Below are 8,858 nucleotides of genomic sequence, written 5' to 3' on the forward strand. Positions count from 1 at the left end.
CTGGGGTATTTCAGTAGAATATTTCTTTGCATATTAAGACTTCATTATAAAAGTCTTCTATGATGCTATTTCTATCATATTCCCATAGGAATCCACTCATTTTTAAGGACATTTTGCAGCTACTGCAAAGGCTCCAAATTACCATGTCTTCATTACTCAAAATGCTCGTATATTCATGTAGAGCAAATAAAAAAGTTCATTATGTTGATGTAGGTACCATTAAAGCCTCCGAGGAATAGAGTGCACATACAGAATGTGGGAAAAAGAAAGTGCCACAAGAGAAGAAGAGTAAAGTACCAGTCAAAACAAGATAGTTTTGTGTGTGTGTGTGTGTGTGTGGACATTTTATAGTGACTCTTGTCATAGATCCTCACAACTTTGGTTCTTGGCACGGATAAGGTCTTCAGTCTTAATTTACCCTGCAAGGAGCTTGTCAGCTGGTTTCCATTGCAGTGGAAGGAGGGTAGGAAAGCCAGGAAGCACTTAACGGTTTCTTCAGGGTGGGAGAATACTTTGATGCCATTGAATGCTTTCTGTTCTTTCATGTGTTATGTCCTCTGTACTTAAAGTTGTTCCTCCCGCTGGTTTGCCCGTGGCTTTATAGTCTGAAGGGGGTGTATGTATGAAATAGGATTCTCAAGACACAAAATAGCATAGGTAGGGGTATGTTGATTAAAACCTCATCCAAAATAAAAAATTAATGTACAGTGTACTATATGAATTTCTACTGTATGGAAGGACTGCTGAATTGAAAAACGTAGTCTAACTAGTATAAATCTAAACTTAAGTCTGCAACAGCATTGATACACTAAGAACAAGCTCTTCAGGCTGGTTGTTTTCATCAGGAGGCTAGATATTTTTAATTCTTATAATAAATGATAAGAGTTAGAGTTTTGTTGCAGTTAGGACTGTTTATCTTCCCAGTATGCAGAGCTCACATATGCAAGGTAGTTTGATAGGTGTCTTATCTTGGTGTTGGGGTGGAGTGCACCACTTCTTGGTATTCTAAATTTCTTCATGTCGCATCAGAGGAACACTTATTAATGAAAGTCTTGGCCCCCTTTCGAGTTCTTATGTGTGGAGTGCCATGGAGAGCAATGCTGAAACGGCCCTTCAAGCACGACTGTAATGACACTGCGTATATATTTCAGGACAGTTGCTCTTTCTGTCAAGGCTGAAGTCCAAGTTTATTCCCTTCACACTCTTCATCTATGTTGGTTTGTTGATAATGAGAGAGAGAGAAAGAGGACATGATGATAAAAGAGAGAGGGTTGGGTGTTGGTTTAGATTGATCTGGTTTTGCGCCTGCATGGGCCTCTACCCAGGGCAAGTGTGGCAAGGTGCTGAAGGGAATAAAAGGTCTGATGTGGGCCCTGGGCTCTGCCCAACAAACAGAGGGAGGCGGGGGGTGGGAAAATTCCCCTTTTCATTCCATGTTACTGAAGTCTTTTTATTGCCAATATTCTTATAAGAACAGTATACAAAATAGGTCAGTTATTCATGATAGGTAATTCCCTGCAACAAACAGATAAATTTGTATTGACTCTATTGCCACTCCCACCAGAGTCCTAAGGTCTGTTGAAGGTTTTAGTAATGGTAGGGGCCCAACTTGGTACCCATCTATGGACAGACTGGGCCCAGTGTTGAGTCACTGGGGCAACAAACATATGAGTTCTCAGTATTTGCTGGAAATATACATTTTAAAAAAGTGTCTTCGAACCAATTGTAAATCTGAGGTTCTCTGTGAGAAACTTTTGAAGATTCGATCTTTAGGACCAATGTTCTTATAAAAGCAACTCATATAGGCATAAAAAAAGCAGTAAGATACATACACTTTACTGTACAGTGATGTTTTATTATATATATTATATATATATATATATAATATATATGTATATATAATATATATATATATATATATATATAATATATATATATATATATAATATATAATATATATAATATATATATATATATATATATATATATATATATATATATATATATATATATATATATATATATATATATATATATATATATACATTCTCTTGGAAATATGACAGCAACATGCACACGTAACTAAAGTCAGAATTCAACATTTTGACGCAAAACTTTAAACTATATCCCAAATAACGTGACAAACCCCACAGAGAAAAGTTACGTGACATCAGGTAACGAGATTTCATTATTTAGCTCTTGGGTACAATGGTCTACGTCATGTAACCTTTGGCGAAGCTTTTGGAACAGGTAATTAACCTGACCACTGACGAGCGAGCAAGAGAGTGAGTTGCGAATTTCCTGTTAAAAGGTGATTTTTCTACTTTCTCGCGTAGTAGCATGACTAAGCTTCTGAGTAATGCAAATTTTCACGGGAACTTTTTTTTTTTTTTTAGACTCAAAGCTGTTTCAGCATTGCATATTTTGAGGTCAACGTTTCTTACTTTTCAATCAGCTCTCCTTTTTTTATGCGTTAACATCTTCAGGGAAATTCTAGAGTTCCATACCCTTCGTAACCCTCTTTAATCTTGTGTGATGTTATTTTTTAATAATCTGGAATATCAAACTTGGTCTAGTTCAGTTCACCAAAACAAATCTCATCTAGGCCTACTTATCACTACTCTCATTTGACCATCTCGATACTCTTCAAGAATTTGGCCTTAGAAGTACTTCTTCTTCTTCTTCTTCTTCTTCTTCTTCTTCTTCTTCTTCTTCTTCTTCTTCTTCTTCTTCTTCTTCTTCTTGTATATCCGATGTGTATCGTACACACTCAGACCTTAACAGGTTAAGTCTATCCTGTTTATTCGCTTTGACTATAAACCCAAGAGGGCTTCAATGGGAAATCAGCCTGCAGAGAGTGAGAAAGACCAATTACCAGACAAGGTGATAGATAAATAAACATGAGGGAATATGAACCGTTATGTCAGCAGCAGAAAGCTGGAATGCATTTGCTCCTTACCTAAACATTTGGAGATGAGATTCCACAACTGCCGTAGGCAAACTACAGTATTCAACATTTTAGTTGTAGCCAAGATAAAACTCCTAGTAAACTAGTAGTTTTAAACTAAATACTAGAAAACAATACACCATTTGCAGCTTGCCTAGCGTTTCGAGCAAAAACAGCTAGGTTATTATATATAAAAACGAAACGGCGTCCGTGGCTAGTAAATTCAAATCTGTATCGTGTCCATCAGCTGTTAATTTAAGAAGATTCTCACTCACTGTCGTCAGTCCGTTCACTCGTTCGTGAGAGAGATCTCAATGACACAAATACACGCACATATCTTCTTATGTAGGTTTAATTAGTGAAATTAAGAAATGTTTTCCACATACTCCAGACGACTGGACGAAGGGTTGGTCTCGTTTGTAATGAATACAGACAAAACATACAATACTGCGTATAGTTGGCATACGTTCAAATGTATCTATATACACATGCGTATATGCATACATCATTAAAATTTGTTTATGTATACAAGTGTTTTATGTATACAGATGTTTAACTAGGCATCATTTAAGGTGGATAACGTGTATTTATGTATACAAAAGTTTAACGTTGTTTAATGTGTATAACGTTCATGTAACCATTTATACACATGCATATGTATACATTAATAGGAGTTTGTATTTATGTAAAAAAAATGTTTAACAAGCCATGAATTGATGTGTATAACGTCCATTTGACAATTTATATACACATACCTATATGCATACATCAATGGAATTGTGTATTTATATATACAAATGTTAATGATGTATGCATTAATGTGTATAATTCCAGTATAACTTTATATACGCATACATACATATGTACATCAATGGAGGTGTGTGTATTTATCTATATAAAAGTTTAATGATGCATCAGTCAATGTGTATAACTTTATATACACTTACGTACATGTATACATCAGTAGAAGTGTTTATTTATGTATAAAAATTGTTTAAGAAGGCACCAGTAACTGTGTATAATCGTTTATATACACGTAAATAGGTGTATTTATGAATTAATTGTAAGAAAATCATGGTGTCTCAAAAAATTATTTTTTACTTTTTATTGCATTTTAATATAAGCATATTTTTTTAAAAATTTATTTTTTATTTTATATATACTGATATGGCTGTGTACATTATTTATTATTTTTTTTTTTTGCATACAATGTCAGAGAGTGCTCGAGTACTTGCGTGTGAAGGCAAAAAGCACTTGATTTAATGCATCTTTCAAAGGGCAAACAGAACGTGAATTGAAACGAAATTTTTTTGGACGGGGCAACACAAAAATAAATATGCGTCCCTTTTCTTCCTCTCTTGTTTATTTGTTCTTGACATAATTTAGGGTGTGGCTCCGTTTCCACCATGTCTCTCTCTCTCTCTCTCTCTCTCTCTCTCTCTCTCTCTCTCTCTCTCTCTCTCTCTCTCTCTTGTCGTATCTGAAGGTTGATGTAAAACATTTAGTTTGTGTGCTTGCATATATATATATATATATATATATATATATATATATATATATATATATATATATATTTATGGACCTAATCAACATAATTATCAGCTCGTGTTTCACAGAAATAAATTTCTGACCCACGTCGGGATCGAACCCCGGTCTTTCAAATGAAAGGCGAGGGCGCTACCACATAGCTCACACAGTTCTTGATGGAATCACCTCAGGTGCAGAAGCACTTAGGTTCCAACTTCTTTTATGACCTGTGTGGGTAAGTTGGTAGCACCCTGCCCTTTCATTTGAGAGACCTGGGTTCAATCCCAATGTTAGTCAGAAATTTATATACATACAGTATATATCGAATCTCTTTCAGGGTGGGTGCACTTATTATAATTCCTATGGTAAATCAGCCTATTTACTCCCATTTTCCTCATTTTATTGCCAGTTCTTGTAATTCACTCCCTGTTATGTCCATTTTTAGTTTTCTGTAAAAGAAAATTATTGTGCGGGCTTTGCTTGACCATCTGCACTTTTACTGTCCGCACTCTTTCTGTCCGCCCTCAGATCTTAAAAACTCCTGAGGCTAGAGGGCTGCAAATTGGTAAGTTGATCATCCACCCTCCAATCATCAAACATACCAAATTGTAGCCCTCTAGCCTTAGTATTTTTTATTTTATTGAAAGTTAGCGATAACTGTGCATCAGGCAACGATATAGGACAGGCCACCACCGGGGCGTGGTTAAAGTTTCATGGGGCGCGGCTCATGCATTATACCGAGACCACCGAAAGATAGATCTATTTTCGGTGGCCTTGATTATACGCTGTACGGAATACTCGATTGCGCGTAAGAAACTTCGCCGCATTTTCACTTGTTTATTGTTGTTCATCACTTCGTTCTTTGTAAGTTGTTTGTCAGCAGCCACGAGGATTAGAAATTCACTAACCTTAAGACAATTCATTGTATTTTAATAGCTGATCTATATTTTTATCTATTTATCTGTTAATTTATATATTCATTTGTTTTTCTTTTCTAATAAGTGATTCCTTCTTTTTGCATTTCCTTTTATCGTATGTAGCTTTTTCTTCAAATGAACTTCATCTTCTTTGGAAGTCTGAAGTTTAAGTCAGTGGCTCTAATAATAATAATAATAATAATAATAATAATAATAATAATAATAATAATCTAGCTCTAGGAGTAAATATTAGCCTATCTAAAGCGAAAGGTTAACTGGAATTCTTAGTCAAGACCTAAAGAAGAAGCCTCCTCTCTCTCCAGTAGACCTAGATTTAAGCTAGGTAATTAACTTTTTCGTTACCTGCCCACGTCGTCCTACTTTGCGGGTAGGTGAGGACTCCCTTGGGGGGGGAAGGCTTTTTCGGAGGAGGGCCTACCTTGGTAATTAGGCGACGTGCCTCACCCAAGTAGAGGATTTAATCTGTTCATTGTTTTTCTGCTTCTCAAAAGATTCAAAATGGCTGAATGAAGTATGTAAGTCACCTTCTCTTCTTGCAATGGTTGAGTTGGAAATTTAGCAGAATTTGAAGCTTATTCCTTCAGCCTTTCTCTCGTTTTCTTGCTTTCTTCCTCCTCCGTTTCGTTTAGTTTTCTTTCTTCCTTTTTCTCCTTTTTTCCATTTCTCCTTTCTCTCGTTTCCTGCTTTCTTCCTCCTCCTTTCATGTTGCTTTTCTTTCCTCCTTTCTCTCCTTCCTTCACCCCCGCTCTCGTTTTGTTTTACCTTCCATCCTCCTTTCTCTCGTTTTCTTTCCTTCCTTCATCCTTATTCTCGTTTGCTGCTTTCTTCATGCCTCGTTTTGTTTTACCTTCCCCCTATTTCTCGTTTTCCTCTGATCTGGAAAAGTAAAGTCACTGGGTTCTCGGTGTCACTGACCTTAACGTAAACAAAAAACGCCCTCGAAGCAAATCCTCAGCTCCTTAACACCAGGTACTTAAGCCAGCAGGAAGTCTGCTGGATTGAATGCGTCTCTGGTGTAAACACATTTACTTACACATTACTTCCTGGAGTCCTGGATTAAACGGAGAGAGAGAGAGAGAGAGAGAGAGAGAGAGAGAGAGAGAGAGAGAGAGAGTTCATACACGAATCCTGACTATACGTATCAGAGAGAGAATGATTTCTTAAACGAATACTAAGAATAGGAGAGAGAGAGAGAGAGAGAGAGAGAGAGAGAGAGAGTTCATACATGAATTCTGACTATACGTATCAGAGAGAGAGAGAGAGAGAGAGAGAGAGAGAGAGAGAGAGAGAGAGAGAGAGAGAGAGAGAGAGAGAGAGAGTTCATACATGAATTCTGGCTATACGTATCAGAGAGAGAGAGAGAGAATGATTTCATATACGAATACTGAGAATAGGAGAGAGAGAGAGAGAGAGAGAGAGAGAGAGAGAGAGAGAGAGAGAGAGAGAGAGAGAGAGAGATAATTATTTCATATACGAATATTGAGAATAGGAGAGAGAGAGAGAGAGAGAGAGTTCATACATGAATCCTAACTATAAGAGAGAGACGTAGAGAGAGAGAGAGAGAGAGAGAGAGAGAGAGAGAGAGAGAGAGAGAGAGAGAGAGGTTTTGTGTGTGTGTGTGTGTGTGTGTGAAGCTTTGATTAGGGCAAGGGTGTGGCATACGGAAACCCGATATTCTCACGGTACTCGCTCCTGCACATACTGTATCGAAAGGACGGCACAGTCCCTTACAACCTCGTTTACTTTGGGAGGTTAAGGTCTTCCGGAGATCTTCATTTGGTCCAACAAGCGAGACGCATTATGTTTTTCAGTTTTTTTTTTTCTTATTTTCTTTTTCGTTGTTCTTGGGACACCATCTCGGTGTCATGGTCGCTTTTTTGGGGAAAATGTCTCGACTTCCTTTTCGAGTTTCGTAAAATTTTTACGTCATTTTAGTCCCCGAGGACGATGACAGAATAATATAAAACTAGTTTTTCAAAGATGTTTTCTCTCTAATGTATTTATTTCAAACACTTACAAGAATCAACGCTTACTAAAAGCAGTGGGATTTCGACGAAATCTGACGCACTTCCTAAGTAAATATTATTTGAATTTGTGCGAAATTCTCGGTATTTTCCGTTACTTTCTCTCTCTCTCTCTCTCTCTCTCTCTCTCTCTCTCTCTCTCTCTCAGAAGTTTGCGACCAAAGGTTCAAAGACATTCATGTTTCATTAGCAAACACAACAACAACAATGCAATAGATTCAGCAATTATTTAATAATAGTGATAGATAGATAGATAGACAGATAGACAGAAAAATAGATAGATAGATAGAAAAAATAGATAGACAGATAGACAGAAAAACATATAGATAGATAGATGAACAAACAGCAACAATCGAGTTCACTCAACTCAATCTCAACAGTAAAACTCCTTTGAAGTGTAACTATAAATAGCAACTTCATGACAGTAGGTGTTCTAATCTACGAACAGCTGTTCCTCGATTTTAGGCCTAATCAGTCTTGTCCTCCCGGTCTGTTAACACTTCGCAAACTGTAAATCTATAAATGTAACCTATGAATCCTTTTGATAATCTTCGGCTGAGATTTTTCAGCTCCTCCGTGGATTCTGACACCAGATTTCTCCTTGGAGATACTTATTCTGATCAGCAACTTTGTAAATACCTATTTTGCATATCCTCACAGCTTTCTTCACTGAGTTGCTGGAAGCAGCGTAAAGGAAAGCGTATTGACGAGATCTATATCTTGCTGGCATTCGTAATCAGAAGACAGACCCCCTAGAGGAAGTGCCGTTAGTGGACATTACGCGGTTCACTGTAGGCATTACTTAAGGTTCTTTGCAGCGTCCCTTCGGCCCCTAGCTGCAATCCCCGTTCATTCCTTATACTGTACCTCCGTTCAGATTCTCTTTCTTCCATCTTACTTTCCTCAACCCTCTCCTAACAATTGTTTCGTAGTGCGGCTGCAAAAAGGTTTTCCTCCTGTTACACCTTCCAAACCTTTTTACTCTCTATTTCCCTTTTCAGTGCTGAATGACCTTATCATACAGTAGGTCCCAGCTCTTGGCCGTTGGCCTAAATTTTATACTCCGTTCCAATAGAAGACAGAGAAAGGTGTCGAAATTCTCTTCTTCAAACAGAAAAGAATCGGTTATTTCACTGAGGACAGAAATAGCGAGAGAATGCGAGAATTCGTCTTTAAAAATCAAGAAGAAGAAGATTTTCTGGCTGGTTTCAGACACAGAAATTTGACGCAATACTGAACTCATGTTTCTTGGCCTTAGGCTCTCTTAGCCAGGCTCCCGCCCCCCCTCCCAAAAAAAGCAATAGAATAAATATCGACTGACAAGAAGAGAGCCATCATGAGTAATCGCACAGACAAACAGACAGACAGAGACTCTCGACGTACGGGAGAGTGATGGCCAGCGGTCAGTAAGCGCCCCGCCCC

The sequence above is a fragment of the Macrobrachium rosenbergii genome, chromosome 21, assembly GCF_040412425.1.
Source record: "Macrobrachium rosenbergii isolate ZJJX-2024 chromosome 21, ASM4041242v1, whole genome shotgun sequence".
NCBI classification, from domain to species: Eukaryota; Metazoa; Arthropoda; class Malacostraca; order Decapoda; family Palaemonidae; genus Macrobrachium; species Macrobrachium rosenbergii.